The sequence below is a fragment of the Xiphophorus hellerii genome, chromosome 2 (assembly GCF_003331165.1).
Source record: "Xiphophorus hellerii strain 12219 chromosome 2, Xiphophorus_hellerii-4.1, whole genome shotgun sequence".
Lineage (NCBI taxonomy): Eukaryota > Metazoa > Chordata > Actinopteri > Cyprinodontiformes > Poeciliidae > Xiphophorus > Xiphophorus hellerii.
In genome coordinates, this window is record NC_045673.1 from 32,489,205 (window position 1) to 32,497,697 (window position 8,493).

An 8,493-nucleotide genomic window follows, 5' to 3' on the forward strand; every position below is an offset into this window, starting at 1 on the left:
AATATTATTACTACTCACCCAATATGGGTCAATGACTCTTGTATAAAGTACAATGTCTGCAAAACATGGAGTCATGCCTGAAACTAGAGATCAGGCCTGAAATCTGGGAGTAGTGATGACCTCTGACCTGAACCTCCAGAGACACAGATACAGTTACAAAGTCGGCCTTCTATCACCTGAAGAGTATTTCCAGGCTTAAAGAACTAATACTCTAGTTAGTTTATAATTCACTGAACGGCTTACTATCAAAACACATTAAAGATCTGCTGTAGTTGGATCAACCTTCCGGACCACTCAGGTGTTCAGAACCAAACATGGGGAAGCAGCATTCAGCTTCTATGCACCACAAATCTGGAACAAACTTTCAGAAAACAGCAAAAGGCCAAAACACTGATTTCCTTTAAAGCAAGGCTTATGCCCTGCCCCCAGTTTAATGTTGCCTTTGATTAGCAGTAAATGGAACACTGATCATCATATTTCATGATTTTGATCAAATGTAACAAATGGTGTCTGTCTGATACTTTTATGATGTAAAGCCTTGTTTCTGAAATGTACTATATGAATACATTTTAACTGAGCTGAAAAAGAAAATCTGTGGGGACACCCTCCACCCCCAAAAATTGGGTCCCTGGGCTTCTACCCCTGCAAGCAATGTCTTTAGAAGGACTTGCAGTTACTGTTAATATGAATGTTCCTGATTTTTATGGGACCTGGACAAAGATGGGAGAGGTGTCTACTTTGCGAATGACATTCATGTCAGCTGCACACATCGTCAGCCTCATCCTGCCCTTGCTAACAAAAAAAAACTTGAGTTGCACCTTGTGTGGAAGAATTCAGGGAATGCCTTGAGCAGGCGAAACTAAACAGCTTAAAACAATAGAGTGCAGATTAGATGAAAGATTGGATTGTCAGCTCCAGTCTGCAGGGTTGTTCTGGAAAGGGTGCGGCGTTATGGATGGGAAAAACAGGCACGGCGTACACCTCCAACGTGTGTGTTTTTCTTTCAACACACTGGGGTGTACTCGCATTCATACACACATCCAGCACACACTGACAGGGACAAAGGCTCGCTGTTTAGCACCGCCACATGTTTGACCAGCTCAGCGGCACACATTGTTCAGCCCGTTTCAGAGCAGAGAGGGGTGCGTGGCCCGGAGGGAGGAAGAGGTGAAAAGGCCCCCCGATTCCTCCTGCGGCTCCATGGCGCTTCGTATTGTTGGGAGACGCGATTTATTGCAGGCAGAGGGGCCCGGTGTATTCTCCAGGAGACAGACAGAAATATTATGTCCTGTTAGTGTGTCCTGCTGAAAGACAGAGGAGGACTAGTGTTCATACCAGTTCCACCGCAAATAAGGACGAGTCATGGGAAAAACACAAAGATGGTGTTTTTGTTCATTTGTTTCAGTCAATGCCAAGAAAAGACCGTCAGACAGTTTTCAGAAGGGCGGCCAGATTGACCATGCTTTCAATTACCCAGCATTCCACTTCTACCCAGCTCACCTATCCATCTCAGACTATCACCTTTGACCTCTCATCTCTTCCTCCCTTGTGTTGGCACCTTCATGCGTCTTCTCCTACATCGTTCTACATGTCATGTTCCTGTCCTCTGTGTTCTAGGTTCTATCTGATGGATGAGAGCTGAGTGAAGGGAAGAGTCAGTTTGAGGCAGAAGCTGTGGTTTCCATTTACCGTAAAATTGCACAATCTGACATTTTGAAATTAAAATCTCTTAATGGAAACATGACAATTTCACTAAGATTTTCTGATGAAACGTTTTGTCTCTGTGACAAGGGGGTATTGAAATTGGTTTATTTCACAAAACTGCAACGGAAATACTTTTTTTTTTCACCTCACGTGATCAACTACCGAATGTTACTACTGCAGGAAACCATGAAGAAGGCAACAGGAAGTAGCTGAAAGATGATTTTTAATAACTTATTTGTGTGACAAGATAAATTAATTATTCAGAGATACTTATTTGCATCAAAATTGATAATCAATGCTGTCCTCTCTTCTCTAGGCTCTTAAAAAAACAATATAGAAAATATGAGGATGTGTGAGGAGAGAGATGTAGCAGTTAGCTTTGCCTCTTCTGCAAGAGAAGTGGCAAAACTTCTTCTCTTCACCCCACCGCATGGGGTGGGGCATCTCAAAATGCACTTTTTCCATTTTGAGAGTCTGGAAAAAGTGTATCTCTACATCCATCCTGTATAAGGAATTTTTAAACATTTGTCTGTTATTAGCAGCTGTGTCCTGTATCAGCTCTGAACCTGCTGATAGGGGCATATCAAAGGCAAATCCCTTGTACCACCAGGAGAAAGAGAAAAGAGAAAAGAAAGGGAGGGCACACCCAGGCAGCGACATGCTGTATATAAACATATATGCTGTGTCTAAGTTTGGCTGTGTTCATCTTGGAATGTGTTTTTGAATGATTGCAGCTGGAGGAGTCCCATAGAGAGAGTCCAAAACTTTTCCAGTAAGCAAACATCTCTGAGCTATTCCAGACTAAAACACATGGTTATCTCTACATAAGCAGCTGGTACAGCAATGTGAATATTGTACCGTCATGTGAAGAGTGGAACCCATTTTCCAGGTTGTCTTTGGGTTGCTGCTGAACTTGAAGCAGTAGCTCACGGTGGACGCCCTACAATGCCTGCGTTGTCTGTGTTTGTGCTCTTCATATTTGCCCACAAACCACTTCAGGAATACTTGTGTGACTTCCATGCTTCTGCTGCAACACTTTCACACCTCGGTAACTTTAAGTGACTGCAATCACGGAGGGGTAGTCCCACTTTGACATGAATTAGTCTGTGACATTATGGAAAGTGAGTCGGCGGGCTCAATGCAGGCCTGTTCTCAGAGACAGCAGGGGGGCTGGAAAGGGTCCGTCTGTCTGAACGGCTGCTTGGGAAACACACGACCCAGTCAGCGCAGCATTCTGCCTTAATGCTCATCAACATGGCAGTGCAACCATTCAAGCTGAGTGGGATCTTTAAAAAAGAAAGAAAAAAGTTTTTCTTTGTTTTGTTTTCTGAGGTTAAATTTCAAATCGAACATTCAAAAATACTTTATTGATCCCAAAAGGAAACTAAGTGTTGTTGTTGCTCATTAATTCAAATTCTTCAAAGATTTATTGAAGATAGTGATGGCTGATGGCAGGAAAGTTCTCCTGTAGCAGTCTTTATTGCAGAGAATCAGAAGAAGCCTCTGACTGAAGATACTCTGTTTTCCCAAGACAGTGTCATGAAGAGGTTAAGTAGTTGTTGTCCCATAGATTATTTAAACCACATGGTTTTAAAAGTTGCAAAAGTATTCATACCTCTTGAACCACTTTTCAGTTTTGCATGTTAGACCCATTTAGTGTACAGTAAACCCTCGTTTTTCGTGGGGGTTGCGTTCCGAAAAGAAAATCCGTGAAGTAGTTTTTTGCAATTATTATACAGAATAATTAAATACTATACATTGAATCCAAAGAACAAAATCTGTTTTCAGGCCCAAGCATTTTTTAACAAATAGAACACTTTCTTACAAATAACTGTGGCAGTATGCCCTGTGGGCTCTGAACGCACCACACAAGTGCCTGACTTTAATTGGTTATAGCGCTGTCTGTATATAAAGGGCCCTCCCTCACCTGGTAGACAACACGTTCTCCTTCCGGTTCAGACTTCACTGTTTACTGGCGCTATAAGACTGACGCGCTTAATACATTAATTGCTGTTCAAGCCTTCTTCTGGTAAGAAGCTTCTCACACCTTTAATATCTGTAAGTCTAGCTTTAGCTCAGCTTTACTTGTAACATCTAGGTGACTTGTACCAGCTGACTGCTTCTTCTCCATGCTAGAGGCATAACGCATCAAGCTCAGTGGTAAGCGAAAGCTCATTTTACGTATGCTTCCAGATTCTATTTTTGACATGTATGTTTGGTAGACGCTGCTGTTTGTCCTTGGCCGGCTGCTTGCCCGTACTCTGTTGTCCCTGGTTGACGGTCCGTCCGCCTGTGACCTGGTTATTCGTCGTCGGCTGACGGCGGCCTACCCGTCGCCCTGGTTGTCGGCTTCATACCCGCTGTCCTGGTCGGCGTAAGCTGGCTTTTGACTCTCGTCCAGTGTGGCTGATTCAGGCTGGTTTACGACCAGCTCGTCCTGATCCCTCTGGTGCCGCTCTGGCTGGCGTTTGCTGTGGCGCGGCGGTTCGTCTCAGGACGGACTCCTAACTTGGACTGCTATTGCTTGATTTGTGAGGACTGAACTGTATAACCAAGAAATGTATGTAATTTGAATGTCTTTTCTTTTTTTGACAGAACACCGGCCAGCTCGTGGTGTTGGTGGTGGACTTTCCGGGTGGTGGTACTTTCTTTGGTTTGGTGCACGATTTTCTTTTATTTGGTTTGCTGTGTTTCCTTTGTAGGTCCCTGCCAGCTTCGAGCTGAGCCGTAAATGTCCTTTTAATGTGTGAGTGATTTTAAATTAATATATTTCTGACTAGAAAATTGAAATAAATAAACTGATTGGATTGAGTGGAATTGTCTCGTGCCTCATATGTAGCGGGCCTGTGTGCCTTAAGGGTAACTTTACAGTATTATAAAATTAGTTATCTTAAAATTCAAGTTGCCAATCGGGAAAGCATAGGTACCGTCACATAACTATAGTAAAATCATTTTAATCATCAATACGAAGTACAGTAGGACAAATTGTGACTCGCGTATTTCACTGTTCCTCTGACTGTGACGCTGCGGCCTGACTCCGCTCTCTAGTGTCTTTTTCTTCTGAAGCCTGTGGTGCAGGTGTGTTTTTTCGTAAGAACATAGTTATCGGTAGTTGTTGTCACTCTTTTTTTCTTCTGGGCAAAAACATTTACCAAAATTTGCCAAGTTGTGTTACGTATATTTAAATACCGTAACATTATTGGCACACAGGTAGAGAAGATGAGCGGAGACTGTTTAGCCAAATCAGGATGCAGAACACAATGCACTGTGAAAAAAAACTGCACAAAAAAATCCGCAAAGAAGCGAGGCCGTGAAAGGTGAACCGTGTTATAGCGAGGGTTCACTGTATTGGGAAGAAGAATGAAGATAAGCATGAAGCCTTTATTGTCAATGTGCAGTTACACGGTAAAGAATGAACAACAATATTTTTTGGTTTATTTAGCATGTTAAAAGAAAATTAAAATATGTGTTCATTTTTCACCGTTGTATTCATGCATTTTTAAATGTCAAACTAAATATTTAAGTCACCAGTTCAATATTTAGTTTACAGACTAAATATCAGTCTTACCAGCAGCAGAAATTTAAGTAGAGGTCAGCAAGACTCTTTATTTTGATAGCCCTCTTCCACTGTTCAGCAAGAAAATTAGCATTTTAGCTAACTATGTAGCTACCCACCTAAATCTTTAGCTAGCAAGCTAGTGTGCTAATAAATATTTGTTTTGGGGCTAAATATTTTGCTGAATAGGAAAATATTTAATTTGGAGTTAAATATTTAGATTGTAAACTAAATACTTGGCTCAATCCTAAACATTTCATTGGAAACTAAATATTCAGTTTCAAGCTAAATATTTAGCTTCCCAGCTAAACTATGGGTAGTCATCTGTCATACAAATTAATTACATTTTCTTTTAATATAAAGTTTTGAGGTGTAGAATGTAACAAAAAAAGATCAAATACACAATTTGAACAAGTTGCAACAAAAAAAGTCCATCAGCTCCAGTATGATGTAAATCATATTTGATTCCATTAGTTTCTGGGTAGTTAAGCAGTGAAACTGTTTCCTTTTGCTCTCCTGCAACATTGTTACTGCATGAAAGCTTAAAGCCGTCATCACCAAAACATTCTCACTGCCTTAAGGAAGATATGCAGCTGACAGAACTACAGGACAAGTTCAGGTTTGCCCATCAGGCCTGAATCTGTTCAGACTGTTGCAGAGAACAAGAAGTGGGCATACTAAAAAAACAAGCTCTTAATATGTATCTCTCCTCAGAAAAAAATATCTTTAAAAATACCATAATTCATCTGCTTTAAACAGATTTAACCCTTTAAAAACAGAGTCATACAAGTCACATTGTGTTGGTTGAAATCCTGAGCAAATAGGAAACAAAACTGCTTATATGATTGCAATGAAATGTGTGGCTGCATCTTGGATCCAAAAGGTCTACAAATCAAATAAAATGCCCAAGAACAACTTGAGGAATGCGGCTGGAAGCCTGCAGGGCAACGGTCCGCCTACAGAGCAACACAGAACAGAGCTGCTGGACAGTCTGGACCGGCACGGCACGAATGATCCACGGCCAACATCCAGATCTGAAGCAAACCCAAACAGATGAAGTCATGCTGCCTGGGACAGGTGGCATGTTAGTTTGTGTAACTTCTCAACATGTTGTCAACAATACAAACTTTGCTGTGTGACTCTTTCTTTAGCTGTTGAGTATGAAAGCAATGCAGACAGAGCAGGTCAGTCTGGATGCACCTCACCACATGTAGCACTAACGTAAAAATCTAACTTTTATTTGGCATTTATGCTAAGATTAATGCTTTGCAGGAAAAACTGGACGTACACCAAGTAGTACCAACAAAGTACTTCAATTCAAAGTTCAAAGTTGATGTAAATAAGATATAAAAGAATGTAGAACACACTGAGTTCATTGTCAAAACTGATTTCACTTGACATGTTTACCTGATATCAAATCATTAGCTTAGCTACTTCAACTCTGCTACTTTGGAGTCAGAAAGTTCTGGGTTCAAACATGGCTGTGTTGTTTCTCAGAGTCCCTAAAACGTGAATGTTTGGTTCTGATTAATTAAAACATCAGGTTGGTTTTGGTTTTGGTCTCTCTAGTGTCATAAACCAGTTGTCAGCAAACCTGCCTACACATTCCTGTCATCAAACTGACTGGTGGTAGGTGAGGCTACTTAGGTGTACTGCAGGTTGGGATTTCGTTAGTTAGCATGGTAAATGTGCTACCAGGCTGATGGTAGGGTCTGTGGCTAACTACCTTAGCTTCTGCTCTTTCTGTCCGGTTGTCTTCCTCTCTCATTATTGTCGTTTTGTACTGGTATCTCTTTGCAGAATGCTGGCCCAGTCCAGACTTGTTTTCCTATCAGTGGATCCAGAATAAAGGAATGAAGCACTAGCAAAGATGTCTCGTTATCCCAACAGCTCTATAGAAAACACATTCTCTCCTTGATGAGGAGAGCTACATGCCATCTGTGTGCTGATCTCCATGACGATGGAATCTATCGTCATGGAGATGAAACATTTCTGTTTCTGGAGGGAAACAGAGACAGAAATGTTTCTGGATCCCTCCTCACATTTGTTCCTCGAGACAGTCCCGTCTCAGACAATTCCTTTGATTTCATGCTTGGTTTTTTACCTCTGACCTGCACTGCCAACTGTGGGGCCTTATGTAGACAGTTGTGAGCCTTTCCAGGTCCAGTCCAATCAGCTAAATTCACCACAAAGTGACTCTGTTTAAATTGTAGAAACATCTCAGGGAGGATCAGTGGAAACAGACTGATTTTGAACTGTTTTGGCAAAAGCTGCAAAGACTTAAATAAATGTGATTTATTGATTGTCTGTTTTTAACAAATTTACAAACACCTAAAATACTTTATTCCACATTGTCATAGTGGGGTATTTGTGCATAGCCTGTTGAGGAAAGGGATTCATTTAATACAATTTAGAATATAATATAACAAAATATGAGGAAAGTGAAGAACAGTGAAGACTTTCTGTAGTCACTGTAGATCAGGTTTGAGGTTGAACTACAAAGCTTTTTCTACATTACCTGTCCTCTTTAGTTAATGTAACTGTAAAGGACTCTGAATATTAATACATGGGGAAGACAGAATTCATTTTTGATCCTCTCCATCTTTTCCTGCAGATCTCATCTCAGAAATCCAAAACTTTCAGAGAAACCAGTTAGATCCATCTGCCATTTCCAGAAATACAAATAATGTCAAAGAGAAAAATAAAAAAAGACAACTTTTTGTGTCAGGAAAATCAAACTAAGCAAGGAGTAATGAAGTAATTACAACACTTGGGAAGATGGGAAGACGAATTCCCATTTCTTTTCCCAGCAAACGACCACCTGATAAGGGATGAAGCTCTGCATATTTGTGTTATTTGACTCACTGAATGTGAATCCTGCAGTTATCCATCAGTGGCAAAAGCTCTGAGCCGACCTCAGAGTTTCTTTTTCCCTCAAACCGGAGATGTGTGGATTTTGGCAGTGGCTGGCGGTCGGATGGGTGAGAGAATCATCGAAGGTCAAAGAGCAAACAGAAAACTACACTGATGAAATGACGGAGACTGGAGGCCCAAATTAAAAGTCAGATTTGAGTTTGGAGTGTTTTTGGGGAGTTTTATTTTGAGTGGAAGATTTAAAAGCTAGAAATGGTTTTGTTGTGTGGCATCAATAAAATTGATTATTGCAACAGCGTCTTCACAGGTCTGTCCAACAAATCAATCAAACAGCTGCAGCTGATCCAGAATGCTGCTGC

At 41.0% G+C, this 8,493-nt stretch overlaps 1 long non-coding RNA gene across 1 annotated transcript; it reads left to right on the plus strand.

Annotated features, from left to right (window-relative positions):
- The first annotated feature begins 3,578 nt into the window (after window positions 1-3,578).
- Window positions 3,579-4,638, plus strand: LOC116729697 (uncharacterized). The gene is made up of 2 exons (XR_004341194.1): window positions 3,579-3,864; window positions 3,927-4,638. It is a non-coding gene; the product is annotated as an uncharacterized LOC116729697 (long non-coding RNA).
- Window positions 4,639-8,493: the final 3,855 nt, after the last annotated feature.